Consider the following 22607-nt stretch of genomic DNA (forward strand, 5'->3'; position numbering starts at 1 on the left):
CCTTCCCTGCCAGCTGCCAAGTTAGCAAACCTCCTGGCACCTTCGTTTCCTCATCAGAGAAATGGGATAATACCGCAGCATCACAGTGACTGCTAATGCCAAGAGCTTCCTTCGGGAAGGGGCTGCTTCTTCCTTTAAAATAAAAATGGTATTTCCACAAAAGGCAGATTGATCTCCTGCACACCTGGGATCCCCATTTTTCTCTGTGGAGTCCCGGGCCACTGTGTCCTTTGGCCTCTGTGATCCCCCGGAGCCGGTTTCCCCACGCATACACAGGGCGGAGGGGTAGTCCTAGCTTCCTTACAGCGCTCGGAGGATTAAGCCGGATAGAGCTGTTAGCGCACAGCAGGTGCTCACTCACTCCCTTGAGTGCGCTTCTTCCCGCCTGCCCGCCTGCAGGGAGGCGCCTCCGCTGCTCCCGTGGTGGAGGGAAGACGGGTTAGGGATCTTGTTACTGTTGGGCAGGTCCAGTTCCCAGATAAGACAATAGGAATCACATTAACCTTGGCCAGGGAGCTTGCCATCTGTCCAAACAGTGGGGTCTGCTGCCCAGTGCCTGGGCGCCCGAAGCATCATGCAGCATCGCACACTCCCTCTCAAATACTTTCCCAGCAGACTGGCCTGGCCAGTCCCACCGTCTCCAGCCTCAGCCTTCCCATCTGTACAAGGGCCTCAGCTTGTCTGCTCTAGATCATACACCCAAAAGAGTTCCTTCCAAAGCTCTGGATTTTGAGCTAAAGCCTAGGTGAAATTGCAAGGACTGCCCACATCCCAGCCACCCTGCTTACTTTGGGGATGGGGAAACTGAGGCTTGATGAGGGAAGATGAGTCATCCAAGGTCATCACCCAGCAAGACAGGGCTGGGACTCAGAGCCAGGTGTTTGAGCGTGGGGAGGAGTCCAGGTACTGTGAATGCTGGAAAGTAGGTTAGACCACTGGCCCAGAGGATGGCGGCTGTGGAGCTGGGGGTCCCAGCTGGGTGAGGAGTCGCTGGTAGGGCTGTTGTAACCAGAGGCTTCTGAGGAGGGTAGTCCAACTAAAGAAAGGCCTTGGGCAGCCCCGGTGGCACAGCGGTTTAGCGGCACCTGCAGCCCAGGGCGTGATCCTGGAGACCCAGGATGGAGTCCCACGTTGGGCTCCCTGCAGGTAGCCTGCTTCTCCCTCTGCCTGTGTCTCTGCCTCTCTCTCTGTGTGTCTCTATGAATAAATAAATTAAAAAAAAAAAAAAAGGCCTTGGCATGCCCTTGCCCAGGAACCAGCCTAGGTGCTTTCTGACCGCAGGACCAACCAGGCTTCCAAGGCTGTTGACATTGGGCCTCACCCACCTCTCCACCATCATCTCTGGATGCACCTGAAGCTCCAGTCCCGTTTTGCTAAGTACCAGCCTGGGGCACAGCCTGCATTTCCCTGTGTCTAGGCCTCTGCTATGCTTATGTTGTTCCCAGACCTGAAAAGCCCCTTCTCTCTGACAAGGCACCTTTTCCCATTTCATTTCCTACCCTGCTTTCTCCCTCCTTGGCCTCCTCTGTTGTTCCTTGAAACACATCTTACCCCAGGACCTTTGCACTTGCCATTCCTTCTCCTCAGAGTGCTCTTTCCCCAGGTGTCTTCAGGGCTTGCTTCTTCATGTCACTTAGACCTCCACTCAAATGTCCTTGTCACAGGGAGGCCTTCCTTATAACAGCCCCATGGTCACTCTCCATTTCCTACCCTGCTTTCTTTTTCTCTATGTATATTTGTTTCTTGATATATATATTTATATTTATGTATTTGCCTATGGGCCCAGGAGGGCAGGTACTGTGTCTTATTCACTGCTGTGTCCTTAGTGCCTGGCACAAAGTAGGCCTATTGAGAAAACAGCTGCTGAATGAATGAATGAATGAACGATCTTCAAATGTGGCCCTCATAAAAATGCCTTGTTACGTGGGGTTTTTTTAAAAAATGCCTTGTGGGGACCCCTGGGTGGCTCAGTTGTTGAGCATCTGCCTTTGGCTCAGGGCGCGATCCTGGAGTCCTGGGATCAAGTCCTGCCTCGGGCTCCCTGCATGGAGCCTGCTTCTCCCTCTGCTTGTGTCTCTACCTCTCTCTCTGTGTTTCTCTCATGAATAAATAAATAAAATCTTTAAAATAAAAATGCCTTGTCACAATATTTCTATATGTATCTCTCACTAAACAAACTGGGGACTTCTTTAGGATAGGGACAAGTACTTTCTGTGTCCCCAGTCCTGGGCCAGAGCACATGCTGGAGAATCAACACTAGATAACACTGATGTGGCAGCTTGTTTGCAGAGACAGCCACCACAAGTCCCCCCCACGCTGGTGCCCAGGCCCCTCTGCAGCGTGGCTTGTCCCCTCTCCCTCCCACCCAGAGGGGTATCTATTTCCCCTCTGTGATTTCTTTGCACAATCCGAACATGGTAGATGGGATGGTTGTGTTGGTTCTGAGGCTAGGCCTCAAGAGGCCTTGCAGCTCCATGCTCATCTTCTTGGAACGCTGCTCTTGCATCCTGTGGGCTGAAACTGTCTGTCCCCTGAGGGCCCATGTCGGGGGAGCTGAGGGGACCCCCATGTACAGAAGCTGGCCTGCCTGCTGGGGCAAGGGGAACAGAAGCTCCAGCCAACAGCCAGCAGCAATTACCTCTGGAAACATCTAGCTCAACTGAATGGAGCTGCATGAGTGAGCCCAGTTGAATGAGGACGTGCCTAGATCTGCCAACCCACAGCACAGCGAGAAATAATAAATCATTGTTGGGAGCCACTACATTTTGAGGTAGAGTTTATTACACAGTGATGGATAACTGATGACTCCAACTTCCCTGATTAGAAATTCAAGCCATCCAAGAAATCCTGAGACAGCTGTGGGACAAGTCTGGCTTTGGAAGAGTTTCCAGAATCTGACGGTAAGCTGGCCTGTCTAGCAATGGCTCCTTCCGAAAGGAGATCCGGAGATCTGATTATTCACGAGTTCACCTATTTTCTGCCCATCCTTGTGCTGTAAGCTAAAGATCTAGAGATGGACTCTCAGCCCCTACCCTTATAGTGCTCCCCATCTCGTGAAGGAGACAGAAAAGCATCACTGACAGTGTGAGGCAGCTTAGGGCTGTTGACAGCAAGGATGATTATGATGATATTAAGGAAATATAATGATGATAATGTATCCTTCCTACATCCCAGGTATATTTCTAAACACTCTACCTATACTATCTCATATAATTTTCAGACCAGCCCCAGGATGGAAGTCTTATTGTTTTCATTCCCATTTTATAGATGAGGAAACTGAGGCACAGAGAGATTAAGAAACTTTCCTTGGGAAAAAAAAAAAAAGAAACTTTCCTTGGATTAAGTGGTGGATCTCAGAGCAACGAGAGAACTTAGAGATCTGCTGGGGGAGGGCGCGTAGGGAAGGGCTGTTCTGAAGAGGGGCCATTTGATCTGGCCTTTGGAGGATGCACAGGAGTCCACTAGGCAGAAAAGCAGTGGGAACAGCATGTGGAGGCCTGAGGCAAGGTGAAGAAGCCAGGGTTGGCGGAGCTCCGGGCGCTGTATTGGAAACCACGGCATTCTTCCTCATTCCCTGGCCCTGGAGCCACAGCCTGAGAGACAGAAGCAGGGTGCTGCTGGATCCAGGTGGGCTGCAGGCAGGTGGAGACAGCATCTCAGCAAATGAACCCGGTCTACGAGGGAAGTGACAGCGGGGCTGCTCAGACACACTCCTTCCCCAGACACCCCAGGATCCTGGTCCTCTGCGAGGGGCAGCCTGTCTGCCTGAGATACACAGACACAGAGGAGAGGAAGGCTTGGAGACTGGGTCCCATGCTGAAGCATAGTAGAGAGGGACGCAAATTTGAGAGACCCGTCTGCTATGTATTCACTATTTCCTGGACACTTTGATATAGGGCATATGTCATTTTTTCTCCAAACTAGGACATTTGGAGAACAAATGGGGCACTATTAATAGTTGCCCCAGGATGAGAGGTGTAAATCAGGACTTAGGTTCACACAGTATAAGCGGCACCTATCACGAGCTTTACAATTACTAACTGGTTTAATCCTCTTGACAAACCTCATAAAGGGGTTTGCTGTTCCCCCCTCCATTTACCAGATGAACCTGAAGCACAGAGAAAAAGAATTCACATACACAGGTGAATTACTGTATGTTAGATGCTGAGCCAGGCCGTTTCCCAGAAATCTATCTAACCCTGACCACAGATCTGTAAGGGACATTTGGGGAACTCCATTTATAGATAAAGAAACAGGCTCGGAGCCCCAACCCAAGTCCAAAAGATTTCCGACTTCAGCCTCTCTCTGCCTGACTGGGTCTCCTTGGAACCTACACACCAAAACGCATCTCCTGCCTGCCTGCTTTTTACTTTTCTTTTCCATCACCACCACCCCCGCCAGGGGGACTGTGACCCAGAGAGAGGTGTGTCTCCGGCAGAAGAATGCACGTGTTCTTTTAGGTGAAACAGGAACAGTAGGAGGAGGAGGGGCATGGCTGGACGTGAGCTGTGGGTGGGGTGGGGGGAGTGGACACTTGGCGGTGGAAGTGCCAAGTTTGATCTTGAGGCTCAGACACTCCATCTCTGTCTTTCTCTGTCTCCTTGTCTCTCTTTCCTTCTCTCTCAAGGAAGCAGGTGCACAGACAGGTGCCTACATGGACAGGGCAGGATTCCACAACCCAGGGCTGGTTCTGACCTCCCTCTCTTCTGTCAGTCACTGACTCGCTGTGTGACTTTGTGGAGGACCCTTCCTAATCTAGGCTTCACTCAGGGTTCCATCTGGAACTCCAGGAACCAGACTCACAGCCCTCTGAGAGTCTTGGGCTCTGTAGCTGGCTGCATAGTGGCTGGGGACTCTGGATTCAGGGTCAGGTGGCCTGCCTTCAGATCCAGGCTTGCCTTTTCAGATGTGTGAACTTGGGGCAAGTTATTTCACGTGCTGCTGTGTGCTCATCTGGAAAATGGAATGATAGTGAAGGTGATGAAGATGATGCTTCATTAGGCTCCTGTGCAGGTTAAATCAGTGAATATATGGGAAGTGTTTAGAGCAGTGCCTGAAACAGAGGAGGGAGGGGCTGTGTTGTGTTTGTTACTATTATCTTCTAGGGTGAACAGAAGAAAAGAGACTCAAAGGGAGGGGTCCAGGGTGAGCACAGGAGGGAGTGTCTGGCTGTGGGCAGACCCAACACAACCAGGCAGTGGGAACAGACAGGACATTGTGCACTGGCAGGCTGAGGGAGCCATGCCCGAGCACCTGCCGGGAACTGGGATGACCGTGGAGGGAGGGGAGTGGGCAGTGTGCCCAGGAATCTGGTCCCACTTGGCTGTGGCCAGAGCTGGAGAGACCACAGCCCCCGGCCAGCCCGGCGACTCTCCAACCTCAGCCATTTGGGCGCCACCCTGGAGATTTTTGCCTTATGAATGAACATTACTATAATTTATTTCACGCTTGTCTTAATTTTAAATTTATTTTTTAATTTAATTTTTTTCAGGATCTGAGTTATGCTCACATGGTTCAAAAATCAAAAAGTTTAATAAGCACTTTGGGAGAGTCTGCCTCCAGTCCTGTCTCCCACCCCTTGGCCCTTCCCCACAGGCCAGGCTATTATTCTACTTCAATAAATATAATGTATGCATTTGATATATTTCCCTTATTTTAAAGACAATACAAAGCATGCAATGCTCATTGTCCTACAACATTTTTTTTTTTACTTAATGTTTTTTTTAAAGATTTTATTTATTTACTTGACAGAGAGAGCATGTGAGAGAGAGCACAAGTAAGGGTACCTGCAGAGGGAAAGGGAGAGGGAGAAGCAGGTTCCCTCCCCACTAAGCAGGGAGCCCAATGTGGGGCTTGATCCCAGTACGCTGGGATCATGACTGGAGCTGAAGGCAGAGGCTTAACCGACTGAGCCACCCAGGCACTCCTCACTTAATATTTTCTAAAGCAACCTTTCTATTTAAGTGAATATAAATGAGAAAGACACCAACATTTCCTGTAAACAGAAGTATCCATGACAAGAAGTTCATGGGAATAGAGCAAGGCCAGTAAACCCCAGCAGCATCCTATTGTCAGTGGGGACCCTGAGCTCAAAGTCTGCCTTCTCGCTGTCCCAGTTGGACTAGCAAATGTTAGATGCTGAGGCACGCAGTACCAAGCTGACACTCGTTCTGTGAGATCATCAAAAGGACTAAAAAGATTTGAATGGGAAATTTCTTTCTCACCTTGGAATTCAATGTGTTTACTACAGCATTGCCTTTCTATATTTTTTCTCAATCAATCAAACTGGCAGTTTATCTATTTTGTTGAACTTTTTCAAAGAACTGGCTTTTGGTTTCATTGATTTTCTCTATTGTTTTTCTATTTTCTATTTCATTAATATCCTTTCTAACCTATATCATTTCCTTCCTTCTGCTTGGTTTAGGTTGAGTCTGCTCTCCTTTTTCCAGGTTATCCATAATAGCCTGTGTAGATTAGGTTTTTGATAGGAGATCTTTCTGCTTTTTGAATATAGGCATTTACAACTATGAATTTTCTTCTAAGCACTGCTTTAACTGCACCCCATATGTTTAGGAATGTTGTGTCTTTGTTTTCATTCATTTGAAATAATTTCTATTTTATTCAAAGTATTTTCTAATTTCCTCTGTGATTTCATCTTCACCCATTGACTGGAAAGGTAAGTGTTGTTTCATTTCCACATAGTTGTGGAAATTAATACCTACATATTTTAATTTCCACAAAGTTCTTTCTATTGTTGATATCCGATTCAATCCATTGTGACTGTAGAACATAGTTTGTATAATTTCTATCCTATCAAATACATTGAGGTTTGTTTCATGGCCTAACATATCATATGTCACTTTTTCCTTTATGTATTTTGGGGCTCTGTTATTAGGTGCATATATGTTTATAATTATTATATTTTCCTGATGAACTGACCTCATGTTTCTTTATCACTAGTAACATTTTTTTTCTTTTAAAGTCTATTTTGTCTGATATTTTTTCTGATGTTACCATCCCAGCTTTCTTATGGTTGCTGTTTACATTATTTATCTCTCCCCATTCTTTCACATTCTTTTTGTGCCTTTCATTCTGAAATATTTTTCCTACAGATGACATAGAGTTAGAACTTATTTTTTAAATCCAATCTGACAATGTCTGCCTTCTGATTGAATTGTCTAATACCATCACATTTAATGGTGTTATTGAACTTATGTCTGCCGCTTTACTTTTTGTTTTTGATATGTCTTTTCTATTCCTCTATTCATCCTTTACTGCTTTCTTTTGCATTTAGTGAATATTTTCTAATGTAGCATTTAAATTTCTTTAGTCATTTTTTTACTATGTATTTTGAAAATATTTGCTTACTAGTTCACTAGGACTTACCATATACATCTAATTTTTCATAATCAGCCTTAGATTCATACTAGCAGCTTAATTCCACGGAAAAATTGAAATGTTACTTCTATGTAACTCTATTTCCTTTTATCTTCTTTTTTTGTGATATTATTATGTATGTATATTGTATATTGTATATTGTATGTATATTGTATATTGTATGTATGTATGATTATGTATATTGTAACTATTACAAACCCCAAAACATATTGTTGTAATTATTAACTTACATAATTGCCTGTCTTTTAAAGCAGTTAAGACGTGGAAAGAGAGCAAGCATATACTCATAGCTTTTGTTATGTTAACCTTATTATTTATCATTTCCAGTTATTTTCATTTGCTCCTATGGATTTGATTTAGCATCTGGAGTCATTCCTTCAGATTTGCTCCCACTCACCTCATGTGCTGTTATTGGCAAATATATTTCTATATGTTATAGGCCCAATAATATAGATTGCTTTATATAATCACATTTAAAATCAGTTAATAGAACAAAAGACAAGAAACATGCATTTATACTGCCTTTTATAATTATATAATTACTTATATCAATGCCTTTTGTTTTCTTCACGTGGATTCAAATTCTTTTCTGAGGTCATTTGCTTTCTGCCTGAAGACCATCTTTTATTATTTTTTCTATGACAGGTCTGCTAGCAAAAAATTCTGTTTTTGTTTACCTGTGATGCCTTTAACTCACCTTCGTATTTGAAAGACAGCTCTGCTGGATATAGGATTCTTGGTAGACAGGTTTTTTTCTTTGAGCATTTTGAGTAAGTTATCTCATTCCTTTCTGGCCTCCATTGTTTCTGATGAGAAGTCAGGTGTTAATCTTTTTCCTTATGCATAGGTCATTTTTCTCTTGCTGCTTTAAAGATCTTCTCTTTGTCTTTGGATTTTAGCATTTTTACTATGATGTGTTTATCAGTCTATTTGTATTTATCCCACTCAGAATTCACAGAGCTTCCTGGATGTGTAATTTAACGTTTTAAAATAAATTTTGTCAGTTTTCAAGTATTTCTTTGAATACTATGCATTGTACTTAATGATGTTCCACATTTATCTAAGGCTATGTTCATTTATTGTCCTTTATACCCCCTGCTCTTCAAATTTCACAATCTGTATCCACTTATCTTCAAGTTCACTGGTTCTTTCTTATGCCAGTTAAATATACTGTTGAGCCCTTTTAATGATTTTTTTTTCATTTTGATTACTGTATTTTTCAACCCCAGAATTTCCATTGGATTCTTTTTTATATTTTCTGTTTCTTTACTGGTATTCTCAATTTGATGTGGTATTGTCATTTTACCTTCTTTTTACTTCTTTTAATCCTGGTTTCATTTAGTGCTTTGAACACATTTACATTTGCTATTTTGAAGCCTTTGATAAGTCCAACATCTATCTGGTCACTGTCACAGGCAGTTATTTTTACTCCCGCCCACCCCCAGTATATGACTCATAATTTCCTATATTTTTTAATGTATATCTCATAATTTTTGTTGGAAACTATATCTTAAATAAAGTAGCAAATCTGGATACTGGTCCTCCTTTTAGGGACTTGTTATTTCATTGATTACTTTTTTGGTGACTTGCTGGCTTATATTATTGAAGTCCATTTCTCCCAACCCCCCACCTTTTAAAAAAATTATTCAGGAGAAACACAGAAAAAGGCAGAGACATAGGCAGAGGGAGAAGCAGGCTCCACATGGGGATCATGATGCAGGACTTGATTCCAGGGCCCTGGGATCATGACCTGAGCCAAATGTGGATACTCAACCACTGAGCCACCCAGGTGCCCCTATTTTTCCCAACCCTTGCAGTGTGTAGCCTCTAATGTTACTCCTCAGGGGACACAGCCCTGGGAATACCCAGTGTAATCCTGAGATGACTTGATTTTTACACGGCTTTCTTTGATGGTCTCTTTCCCTGGCCACACCCAGCTATTAAACTCCATTAATTGCTAGCTGATTGCCCTATGGGTTTCAATAATGCCTTGGGGCATACATTCCTTCACAGACTATCCAACCAAAACCAGGCTTCTTGGAACAGATAGTTCCTAGTGTTGGGGATTTTCTATAACCACCCCCAGAGGGTTCTTTCCAGCTTTCTCTTTTTCTGGTTCTCTCCAGCAAAATAGCTGGTTTACAGGTTAGCTTTTATTTCCAGTGAATCTATCAATCTCTTCCCAGTTGCCTTTCATCATTCCTCACTGTTTTGATTGTGTTCTTTCACTGGAGCTTCTCCACTCTAGGTGGCAAATGAAATCAATTCCTTTGGAGAGAGTTGTAGCTCTCTTTTCTATGGCCTGCTTCTCCCTCCAGAAAAAGTCTCAGATGTATAGCCCTGGTGCTGGGAGTGGGGCAGTGGTGAACTCCTCTCTGAATGACAACCCAAATTTAGATTCCAAGCACTTGGTATATGGAGAGAAGCAGCCCTGGGTCTTGACTAGCTTCTCTTGGTATGGAACCCTTGCTCCATGAGCTGGGACAAGATAACAGGAACCCTAGTATCTCTGTGGATCTATGCCCAGGTATAGCTTTTATACCATGAGCAGGGGTTGAGTAGAAGGAAGAAGGAACCCCTACGTCTTGGCTGGACTTGCCTGAAACTTAGACTCAGCAAGAGGTAGCTTGGGAGAGAATGAGAAATGCTGATACTCTTCCCCTCTTGGGAAGAGAGCCTCTGACAAGGAGCTGGGGAGAGGAAGCTCTGTGTTTTTGGATGTACCAGTCTGGCTCACTGAGCTGGGAGTGGGAAGGGATGGAGTAGATCTTGGTTTAAATACTATAGACTTACAACTTTTCCTGAATTTTGGCATATTTTCCTGAATAATATATTCATTTGATGTATGTCTTTATTTCCATATTGTGGTTGTTTTAAAATTTTTTCACTGATTTCTCTGGAGAATGGTCCATGGAGCTTCTCATGCTGTCATGCTGAAAATGGAACTCACAAAGATATTGTCTTATAATAGCTTCCAGAAGCTATGTCGCTTTGTCTTTCATATTTAGGTCTATAATTCACCTGAATTTGATTTTTTTGTGTATGATATGAAGTAGGGGTTAAGTTTCCTCTTACCTTGTATTGAAGAAATTGTCCCTTTCTCATCAGAGACTCTCAGATGAGTCTCCTTTGACATAATTTAAATTTCCAAATATGGCTGGGTTTGTTTCTAAATTTTCTATGCTGTTTTACTTATCTATTCAGTTATTTTTGTGCTAGTACCATGCCATTTTTGTGTTAATTTACTGAGGCTCAGTTATGTTTTTATTTCTATCTTAACTTCTTGTATATCCATACAAATTTTAGAATTCTTTTATCAAGTTCTACAAGAAGAAACCATCCTCTAATAATTTGATTGGAATTGCATTGGTTGAATCTTTAGGACTTAAGAGTCAACTCCTCAACATGGTTATTTAGATTGAGTTGATAGACTATGACCAGCAGACTGAATCTTCCCCACAGCCTGTTCCTGTGTGACTCTTGAGTTAAGAATGCTTTTTACATGTTTAAAGAGTGGTTAAAAAAATATGTGAAAGAGACCATATTTCTCAGTTTTGATTGCAACTATTTTAAGATTTTTGGACCTATATTTATGAATACAATTGGCCTGTAACTCTCCTTTCTTATGATGCCTTGTTGAATCCAAGCTATTGGTATCAAGATTATGTTGCCTCATAAATTAATTAGAGAGTTTTCTTTTTTCTATTATCTGGAAAAAAAATCTATGAAAACTGTTTCTTCTTTATGTATTTGGCAGAATTTGCCAGTTATCAATTTTTCTGGGTGGGAAACGTTTTAGTACAGATGGCATTTCCATAATAGTTGCAGGATTACTCACACTTCCATTTCTCCTTATCTCAGTTTTATACTTTGCATTTTCCTAGGAATTTGTCCATTTAACCAAAATTTTCAAATTTATAGGTATAAAATTGTTCATAATGTCATGTTATCATTTTTTTAAATGTCTGCAGGATCTGTAGAGATGCCCCCTTTTAATTAACAACTTATGTATTCATTTTCTCACATCCTTGGTCAGTCTTTTATTATCAACCTTTTTAAAAAATACACTTTTGGCATTGTTGATTCTCTTTGTTATATGTTTCTTGTTATAGTAGTTTCCGATGTTTTCTTTATTATTTTCTCCCTACTTCCTTTTTTTGGGATTTATTTTGTTGTTCTTTTTCTAACTTCTTGTGATGACTCACTGATTTCTTTTCAGCTTTTGTTCTTTTTGAACTAAAATTTTTTTATTACCTTTAAGCATTGTATTAGTTTCAGTCAAAAGTTCTGATATGTAACATTTTCATTATCTTTCAGATATATTTTATAATTTTCACTGTGATTTCTTCTTTGACCCATTGGTTATTTGGAACTGCATATTTTAATTTCCCCAAAAAAAGTGAGGGTTTCCTAGTTACTGATTTATACCTAATTGTGTTGTGACCAGAGAGGCCTCTGGGTAATTTCATGTCTTTGCTCTTTACAGCCTAGAATATGGCCAATTTTTTGACAGTGTTCCAACTGTACAGGAAAAAAAAAACATTTTATATTTGTGTGTGCAGTGTTCTATACATATTAAAGGTGATGTCTGTTTCCCATGTTGTTCAAATCTTATGTATGTATCCTTACTGATTTTTTGGTGTAATTTACTTTTATCAATTACTGAGAGAAATGTTTTCTAATCTGCCTATATGATCATGGACTTGTCTATTTCTCCTTATAGTTCTGAAAATTTTTTCTTTATATATTTTGAGGCCAGAGGTATCCAAATTTAGAATTGCTAAATAGTCTTAGTAAATTGAATTTTCTAATAGTGTGACATGCCCCACTTTATATCTCTACTAATGCTTTTTTTGCTTTAATGTCTGCTTTGCCTGGTAATAACATAACTACACCTGCTGACTTTTGGTCTTATTGTTTGTCTACATTTGTTTCCTCCTTAACGTCCAATCTATTAATTACCTTTTACTTCAAATGTATCTTTTGGAAACAGCATATAGTTACAGTATATAAAAAATCCAATCTAGGGGCAGCCCAGGTGGCTCAGCGGTTTAGCGCCGCCTTCAGCCCAGGTCGTGATCCTGGAGACCCGGGATCCAGTCCCACGTCGGGCTCCCTGCATGGAACCTGCTTCTCCCTCTGCCTGTGTCTCTGCCTCTCTCTCTCAATCCTCTCTGTGTGTTCTCATGAATAAATAAATAAAATCTTAAAAAAATCCAATCTATCTTTTTCTTATAATTGAAGGTTTTTAGACAATTTTATTTTATGTAATTGTTGCTACATTTAGGTTTAAATTCAGCATCTTAACAAATGCTTTTTATCTATTCAACCTATGCCATTTTCCTTCTTCTCTGCTTTGATGACTACTTTTGTATTTATATAAATGTTTTTTAAAATCGTTCCATTTTTCTTCGTTAGTTTGGAAATTGTACACTCTTACTATTTTTTCAGTTGTTACCCTAGAGATTAAAATCTGCATCCTCCATTTATCAAAACCTCGTATTAATTGGTATTTTCCCCTTTCTTAGACAAAACAAGGACTTTGGCATATTTGAATTCAAATTATTCTCCTGATTTTTATGTTGTTGGTGTAATTTATTTTAATTCCCTATATATTTTTAACACTCCAGACATTACCAATTATAGTAGCATTAGTATTGTCAGTAAACTTTTTAGACCTCTGTGCATATTTTTTATGTTTTTGTTTTGAAATACCATTATACTTACATAGTAGTTGCAGGAATAGTTCAGAAAGCTCCCTGGTACCACTTACCAATTTATCCTCAATAATAATGTCTTATATAACCATAGTACAATGATCAATTCCAGACAATTAATGTGATGTGATGCAGTGAACTAGATGCAGACCCTAATCAGTGTTTACATGCACTCAAGTGTGTGTGATTACAGTTCTATGAAATTTTATCTTATGTGTAGATTCATGTAACCATCAAATAATCATAATATTAAAAATGTTTCATTTTCTTAAGGAAACTATCATGCATCCCTTTTGTAGTCATGCATTTCTCTCACCTCTTACACCTGGCAGAACACGATGTGTTCCTACTTATAATTTGGTCATTTTTAGAATGTTGTATAAATGGAATCATACAGTATGTGACCTTCTGAAACTGGTATTTTTTCCCACTCAGTATAATGTTTTTGAGATCTAGCCAAGTTGTACATATCAATAGTTCATTTATTTTTGTTTCTGAGTAGTATTCCATGGTATGGATATGTTAAAGTGTGCTTAACTCTTCATCTATTGAGGAAAATTCTGGTTGTTTCTGTTTTTTTTTTTGCCTATTACATACAAATAAGGCTGTTATAAACATTTGTGAGCAGGTCACAAATTCTCATTTCTCTAAGAGAAATCACCCAGTAGTGTGATTGCTATTTCAATGTAGTTTTTTAATTGAAATATCTTGGAAATATAACATTGTGAAAACTTAAGATGTACACACACTGACTTGATATTTTTATATGTTAATACAATTATCATTATAGTGATAATTAGCACCTCTATCACAACACATAATTATCATTTCTTTTAAAATTGAGATATAACTGATATGTGGTATCTTAATGAAAATGTATTGTATTGCAGTTTTAAAAGAAACTGCCAGCTGTTCTCCAGAGTAAGTAAAGCACTATACATTCCCATGAGCAATGAATGGAGAGATCCTGGCTTAAAGTTTATTTTGTTTGATTTTAATATAGACACTCTAGCTTTCTATGGTTGCTCTTTATATTGTATACATTTTCTATTCTTTTGCTTTCAATTTATTTGTCTTTGCATCTAATGTTTATCTCTTGTTAAGAGTTCATAATTGAGTCTCACTTTTTCATCCAGGGTGACAAGCTCTCTGTTTACATTGGGATGTTTAAACCATCCATATTTAATGTAGTTATTAATATGGTTGGATTTACATTTGCCATTTTACTATGTGTTTTCTGTGTCTCCTTCTTGTTCATTTGTTTCTCTGTTTTTCCTTGTCTGCTTTCCTTTGTGTTATGTAAACATTTTTTAGGGTACCATTTTAATTTTTCCAGATTTTTCCCTTCATTTTTGAGATTTTTCTCAATGCTTGCTCTAGGAATTTCAATATGCACCTTAACTTATAACAATGATTTCAAATTAATACCAATTCACACTAATAGACTATAAAAACTTTGCTCCAATATAACTCTATTCCCTTCCCCCTTTTCACTGATATTTTCATGAAACTACATCTACATGTGTCATAAACCCAACAATACAGTGTTATAATTTTTGCTTTATGCAACATTATGTATTTTTTTAGATGTTAAAAGAAGAAATGAGAAATGTATATTAATAGAATCTTTTACATTAAATCATATATTTTTCATCTTTGGTGTTGTTTTTTTCCTATGGATTGGATTTACTCCCTTGAGTCATTTCCTCTCTCAGCTTGGAAGACTTCTTTTAGAATTTTTTTTAAAGATACACCAGTTAGCAGTGAATTCTGCCAGTTTTTGCTTGTCTGGGAATGTTTTAATTTGGCTTAATTTTTTGATATATAGTTTTGCTGGGTATAGTAATTTTAGTTGACAACATTTTCCCTTCAACACTTGGAATATGGCATGCCACTGCCTTATGGTTTCCATCGTTCCTGATGAGAAGTCAGCCATTACTCTTACTGCTGGTCCTCTGTATGTGAGCCATTTTTTTTCCCTTGCTGCTTTCATGGTTTTGCCTTCTCTTGGCTTTCAGTTTTACTGTCATGTGTCTGTGTATGGATGTCTTTTATATTCCATCTCAGGATTTGTGGAGCTCCTTAGATGCGTGGTTTAATATTTTTCACCAAGTTTGGGAAGATTGGACCACTATTTCTTCAGAAGCAATTTCTTGTCTCCATCTCTCTCTGCTCCTTTTCGCACTTCCCTTACACATATGTTGGTGTGCTTGATGTTGTCTCACGGGTCTTTGAGGCTCTCTTGATTTCTCTTTGATCTTGTTTATTCTTGGTTCTTCAGATTCGATAATTTCTACTGACATATCTTCAAGTTCATGGATTCTTTCTTCTGTGTAGAAGAAAGAATCTGCTATCACAAATCTGCTGTTAAACCCTTCTAAGGATTCATTTCATTATGGTTGTGGTTTTCAGCCCCACAATTTTACTTTCATCCTTTCCTGTAATTTATGTCTCCTATTGAATAATCATTTTGTTGGTTTACTGTTGTCATACTTTCTTTCAGTTCATTAAATATGATTTTTTAGTTATTTGGACATTTTTGTTCAAGTTTCTTTCAAGTATTTTTCTCCTAAATCAAACATCCAGGGACACTCAGCACCAGTTTTTACTGAGGGCTCTTTTTCCTAAACATGGGTCACACTTTACTGTTTCTTTTCTATTTCATAATTTTGTTGAAAATTGGACATTTTAGATAATGTAGTAGCTTTGCTTTCTGACATGATATTTTCACCCTGGAAGTCATTGATATTCTGTGTTTAGTAACTTTTATTTGTTGAGTAACTTGCTTGACTAAAACTAAAATCTGTCAAACCCACAGTGTGGCTGCTGCTGTTTTTGTTCTATTTTTTGATTCTTATTTTTTTCCTTTTAAGTCTTAATTTTCTATAGATCATTACTGTGCTTGAATTAATAGTTAATCCAGTTATTGGACAGAGGTCATGTTTAAACACTTTGAACCAGTAAGTCTTCTATCTTCTCCTGATGTATGTGTATGTGTGTAGGAGAGAGCCCATTCAAAGTTCAGGATGTTTTCAAGTCTGCTTTGCCTTCACTTTCTTTTGGGAATCTCAGTGTCTCTTATATACAACTGTGCAACTCAGGGTTGGCTAGGAGCATGTGAATAGCTTGGGCTTTCTCTCTACTTTACTTCACACATGCAGGTCCTCAAGGCCTCACCCACCCTGGAAGGAGCCTTGTGCCAACTGAGCTGGGGAGACTGGGAGTCACTGAAGCACAAAGGCCACAGCCTTCTACTGTTCTTATCTGAATATCAGCAGTTTTTTAAGCATAAAAAACTTTTAAGCACCATACATATTACTCAAAGATTTAGGGCATTGAATGAGGATGAGAAAGGCAGGAAACTAGATCCCCTTAAAGCCCTATGTGATTCTGCTCTCCTGGCAGAAACAATTCTATGTGATTTGGCTAGAAGCTCCTTCACTCTGTCCCTTTAGCCACAAATGCCATTTGTGTAGCCTTGGAACTGAAGCCATTGCAGTGGAAACTGAAGCCTGGCATGGAGAAAGGGATTTCTGAGTGGAAGGCACAGAACTAGGATCTTGGCTATTGCTCTCACAGGCCAGTACCACTTCAATGTCAACTTCTCTGACCCTTGAAGCTTCTAGTTCATGAGAAGAGTCAATGCCTCTCCTACCCTGGTATCCCACTGCAGTGTGGATGATGCCTATAGTCCCTCCTGAACTCTGGCCATGCCAGCCTCTCTTTGACACCCACATATATTGGCCTGGTCCAGTGTCAGGGCCTTTGCATCTTCTTGGTCTGGGATGCTCTTGCCCAGTTCTCCATACTCCCCTTCAAGGTCACCTGCTCAGACACTCCCCTGACCACTGAGTGGAGAGGACATCTTTTTCCATCACTATCTGTTGCTTCCCTTTTATTAAATTTCTAATCCCTGCCTGTGGTTATTTGAATTATTTAAGTGTTTGTTTCTGGTTTGCTTCTCCCTTCCTAAAAGAAAAGTCTCAAAGCTCAAGGACTTGCATATCATTTACACCTGTCCCCAGTACTGGGACTGTGACCAGACAACAGACACACCAATGGATGTGCAATGGAAGGCTACACAGAAGCAGTGAGTGAATGCCCATGATCTCTGAGGACCTTCACATTGAACTCCTCTGTGCAAGGTCAGGCCCCACATGGCATGAGGACAAGTGTGCTGAGAACTGGATACTGGATATATGTGTGTATGTGTGTGTGTGTGTGTGTGTGTGTAAACATAGGCTTTGTTTAACTATCCAGCAATGTTTTATTGAGGGCCTCATTTGCTGGGAGTGAACAAAACTGACTAAATGTCCTGCTATTCTGGATATACAGGATAACTAACTCCATTATATATTATCACTTAAATCTAATATGATAACAGCTGTTAGAACTAAATCAGGGACCAGGAGAAAGTGCTGGGGGGGTCTGCTGCAATTTAAAGTAATGTGTATACAATGGAATATCATTGAGCCATGAGAAAGAAGGAAATCCTGCCATTTGCAACAACGTGGATGGACCTCGAAGGCATGAAGCTAAGTGAGATAAGTCAGACAGAGAAAGTCAAACACCATATTATCTCACTTATATGTAGAATCTAAAAAAAACTGAACTTGTGAAAACAGAGAGTAGAATGGTGGTTACCAGGGGCTGGGAGGTAAGGGAACTGGGGAGATGTGGTTTAAAGGCACAAACTTGCAACCAGTAGATATATAAGTCCTGGAGACTTAATGCACAGCACAGTGCTTATAGTCAACAACACTGTACTATAAAATTCCAAGCTAGGGCACTTGGGTGGTTCAGTTGATTAAGCATCTATAGTTTGGCTTGGGTCATGATCCCAGGGTTCTGGGATGGAGCTCCACATTGGGCTCCCTGTTCAATGGGGAGTCTGCTTCTCTTTCTTCCTCTGCTCTTCCCCCATGATCATGCTGTCTCTGGCTCTCTCTCTCAATAAATAAATAAGTAAAAACTTAAAACAAAAAACTTAAAAACTGCTAAGAGACTAGATCCTAATTGTTCTCAGCACAAAAAAGAAACTATAATCAGGTGACTTGATGGAGCTGTCAGCTAATGCTACTATTGCAATATATAAATGTATCAAATTATCAAATCAACACATTTTACATCTTAAACTTGCACACTGTTTATGCCAATTATATCCCAATGAAAAAACATAATGTATATATCTCTCAGGTTTTTACTTACAAATATATATAACACATTGTGCATCCTATTCATTCAAGCATTGCATACATATATATTACATTGTATATGTTATAATGTATAATAAAATATATATGACATATTATGTATAATATGATATATCATATACATATATAACTATTCAATATAATCAATTTTATGATAATGATATATATATACATGATGATTATATTCAACACTGTATGGTATTATGTGTTCTATTATATTTTCACATGAAGTTCTGACCCACAGTCAGGTTCAGGCCCAACTCCCATGAGGACATGGGAGGTGACTTTGGGGGCTCCTTAAGACTAAGATGCCCCGTAGCCATGGCCCCAGTCCTACAGCTGTCACTTTCATGGTGACTGCGTGTCTCTGAGACTCAGCTCCTCTCCTGCACAGAGGAGATAGAGGTACCTCCATTAGGGGCTTTGGAGAGGATTTCCTGAAATAGGATCAAGGGAGTAATAAGTGCCTACTGTATGCCATTTAATTCCCACAGCCAGCAGGGTAAGGCTCAGCTAACATCCTGCATTGTAAGAGCTGCCATTCCTCTTAGAAAAAATTATGGACATCAAGAACGTACTGGGAATTTGAGAACATGGCGTAATCATTATATGAGAGTGCACCTGCTAGGCCTCTCATCCATTATCAAACTCTGTTGTTCGTACTGGATCCCAGAGTCTTTATCTGTGTGTGTGTGTGTGTGTGTGTGTGTGTGTGTGTGTATAAAAACTGTGGGGTTGTCTAGAACGATTTCAAGGATCTCCTAGACTGTATAGATACCACAAAACCATCATCACATCTAAAAAAAATGGATGATAATGCCTTAATATTTTCTAACTTGGAATGTTCTCCATTGTTCTTGTTCATTTCAAGAGTGTTTTATTTTTCCACAATGGATTTAATCAAACCAGGATCCAAATAAGAACCACATATTGCATCTTTTTTATAAGTCTCTTGAGGGTCCTTTAATCTATAACCTATCTTCCCTTTTTATTTTCATGTCTTTTATTTCTTGAACAAACCTGATCGCTTGTCCTGTAGACCAGTACACGCTTTGGGATGAATGAATGAATGAGGTCAGCAAATGAATGACAGCTCATATACATCCTTTTGGTCTTTTTGTAGGAAAAGTAGAAGAGTACTGAATTCAACCTTAGGCCTCAGAGGGATGGTACTCGAATCTACTTACTGATTGTCTTTTTAGAAATCTTTATCTCCCAAAACTCATGTAAATGACTGACCTCTGGCAGGAAATGTGGATGCGGCAGCGCCTGGTGTGAGCATCAGCCACGCCCCATCCTGAGCGGGGAGTGCTCAGAGAGGCTGGGCATTATTTATGGAGATGTCCAAGTGACAGGGGGAACTTCTGGCCAGGAACTGCCGGTGGTGTCACATCCTTAACCTGGCTGACATCGGAACGCCCTGGGGGGAGCATTTCTCCAGGAAAGGATGGTGGGTCAGGAGCCCCCATGGCGTCTTTTCAAAGCAATAATAAAGATATCAGAAGGGCAATCTGTCAGGCGCAGATGCTGGTGGTGAGTGCTGAGGCCGGGCAGATGGTGCAGAAGAGAGGGATGGGGCTGGGAACCAGATGTTACATTTCCTGAAAATAGACATGTCAGGTCTCCGGGGCTGTCAGGTGCCCCCTTATTACCCCATCAGGCCAAACGGAGCCACTAAGTGGTGACATCTCACTCAGCCGTGGCACCTGGCAGAGGACCCTGGTCCAGGCTGGGACACGGGCCTGGGGCTTGAAGAGGCTGGGAAGGTAGGGCTATAATAGTCCTTTCCTCTAGGGGGAAACTGAGGCTCAGTGACTGCAGAGGGCAGCAGGGGCCCAGGGGCAGAGACAAACTGGGCAGTTTTCGGTGATCGGGCCCCCTGGGAAGGGGCCCTAGTGTCCAGCTATGCGAGGCTATCTTGAGCTGCCCTAAACTGCGCAGCCCCTCCCCATTTCTATCACATCATGGAGCACTTGTCTTTGTCCTGACCTTTATTTAAGCACATCTGCTTTGTTTCACTTAAGCAAGTGGAAACTTGATAGACTATCTTAAGCACCCAAACAAGCCCAGCATCACATACTGTAAATGAAAGAAATGGTACAAATAAACTCTGTGACTTCTGAGTGAGGGTGGTGAGCGCCAACGAGCAGGACCGCTCAGGCTGCTGAGCCTGTGCTCGGCTCTCCAGTTAACAAAAGCAGAGGGCAATGACCGGTGCTCTCCCCATGGTGCCATGAGGCTGGGAGGTGGAGGGGAGAAAAGATCATGGAAATTGGCTTAGCACATGGCACCAACATTACCTGATACCTATGTCCATCCCATCCAGTGTCATCTTCTAGATGGGAAACTCTAAGATCAGCCAGAAGACCCAGCCCCACAGAGAAGGAGGGACTCATTTGAGGTCACACAACAGGATGCTGCTCCTGAAAGCTTCATTTCTAGGAAGGTCACCCAACTCTTTTGCAACCTGCTTGACTCAAGTGAGCACATGCACCTGCTACTGTGTGGCCATGACCCTGGGAGAACTTCGTGCCTTCTCCGGGTCTCAGCTTTCTCTTGTTTCAATAGGAACAATAACTCTTCTTTTTCTGGGTTGGTTGTGAGATGTCGGGAAGACCATTCATTCAGTGGGTGCTTACTGAACATTGCATGTCTGGCACATAGTAGGGTTAAATACTTGGGATCTCCTTCACTTCTGTGGAATAATAAGCACCAGGTATTAACACCTACTCCATACCGGCACCTGCCTGAAATCCACGATTTTCGAGATAGGTATTAATATGACCATTTAACTGACAAGGACTCTGAGACATGAAGTCATTTGCTCAAACATCGAGAGATGCTCTGGACATTGCATAAGGCAGAGGTCTGGCCCACACAGGGCAGCGCTGGGACTCAGACCCAGGAAAGAGAGGCCCGGGGAGACAAGACCTGCCTGGGGCCTAGATTTGAATGGCCGACCTGTCCGCTGGCAATTTCAGATTCAGGTTGTTGAATTTCCAGCCTGGGAGAGAGCAAAGCCTGTCTCTGAGCCTCTTGGGGGAGTAGATGTGTAATTATTTCGGGCAGATTGAATGCTTCTGACAAAAAGAAGGAGGGAGGAGGGAACAATTAGCCCTGCTTTGCAGGCTGCTGGTATTTCTCTTGCAACGAGCGCTGCAGCCCGAGACGCTGTAATTAGGCCTTGGTAATAACAGGCTCCGTGTCTCCCGCACCCTGTCAGGGAGAAGAATCCATCTTATCGGTAATTGTAGGGTTGGCGGTTTCTGAATGTCTCTTTCCGCTAGCCTGGGCCTTTCCCGGGGGGAGCTGGCAGGGCTTTCTGAGTGAACACGACCTGGGCTGGGGTGCAGGGTGGGTGGGGGAGACCAGTCCGGAGAAGCCTCCCTCAGAGCTGGGGTGGGGGGCCTGAAGCTGCTGCCTGGATCACAGCCCCAACCTCCCTGTCTGTCTTCCCGCTCCCCACCCTCCTGCAATCCATTCTCCACAAGCAGCCAGAAGGTGTGCGGCTAAACGGGAGGCCACACTGTATCCCTCCTCTGCTTCACACCCTCTATGGCTCCCATCTTCCTCAGAGGCAGAGACAAAGCCCTCTCGATGGTCTGGGGGCCTGCGTCTTCAAGGCTGTCCGTCTCTACCACCTTCTGTCTTCCTCTCACTCACTCCATCCCGGGCCCACTGGTCTGTTCCCTGAGTACATGCCCGCACATTCCTGCCCCTGGCCCTTTGCACTGGCTGTTTCTGCTTCCTGGACTGCTTTTCCTTCACATGCTCACTCCCTCCTGTCCTTCAGATCCTTTCTCAGGAGCAGCCACCCCAGGGCCTCCAGCCCTTCCTATGTGCCTGTCCTACTTTATTTTCCTTCTTATTGCCTTCTAACTCATCATATATATTACTCATTACTCTGTCTTCCCACAAGTCTGTCAGCTCCGGAGGCCAGAGGTGTTTGGCTGACTCACTGCCGTACCCTGACTGGCTAAAATAGTGCCTGTAACACAGTAGGTGCTCAATTAATGACATACAGCTGGCTTGACTTCCAGCTTCACATGAAGTTCGGGTCATCACAGGGCTCTATCCAGGTGCCGTCTCCTCTAGGAAGGCTTCCAGGAATCTCCCACAGGCCGCACCCTCCCATCAAGGCCTGTTAAAGACTCCTGACTCCCTCCGTTCAGCCACCATTCATTCCTCCATCGTTAGCCAAGAACTCCTTTGGAGCTGAGGCCCAAGGCTGAGTGTCCTCTGGGTCCTTAGGGACTGGCCATGGCCCGGGTCCCAGCAG

Source organism: Vulpes vulpes, chromosome 9 (genome assembly GCF_048418805.1).
Source record: "Vulpes vulpes isolate BD-2025 chromosome 9, VulVul3, whole genome shotgun sequence".
Taxonomy (NCBI): domain Eukaryota; kingdom Metazoa; phylum Chordata; class Mammalia; order Carnivora; family Canidae; genus Vulpes; species Vulpes vulpes.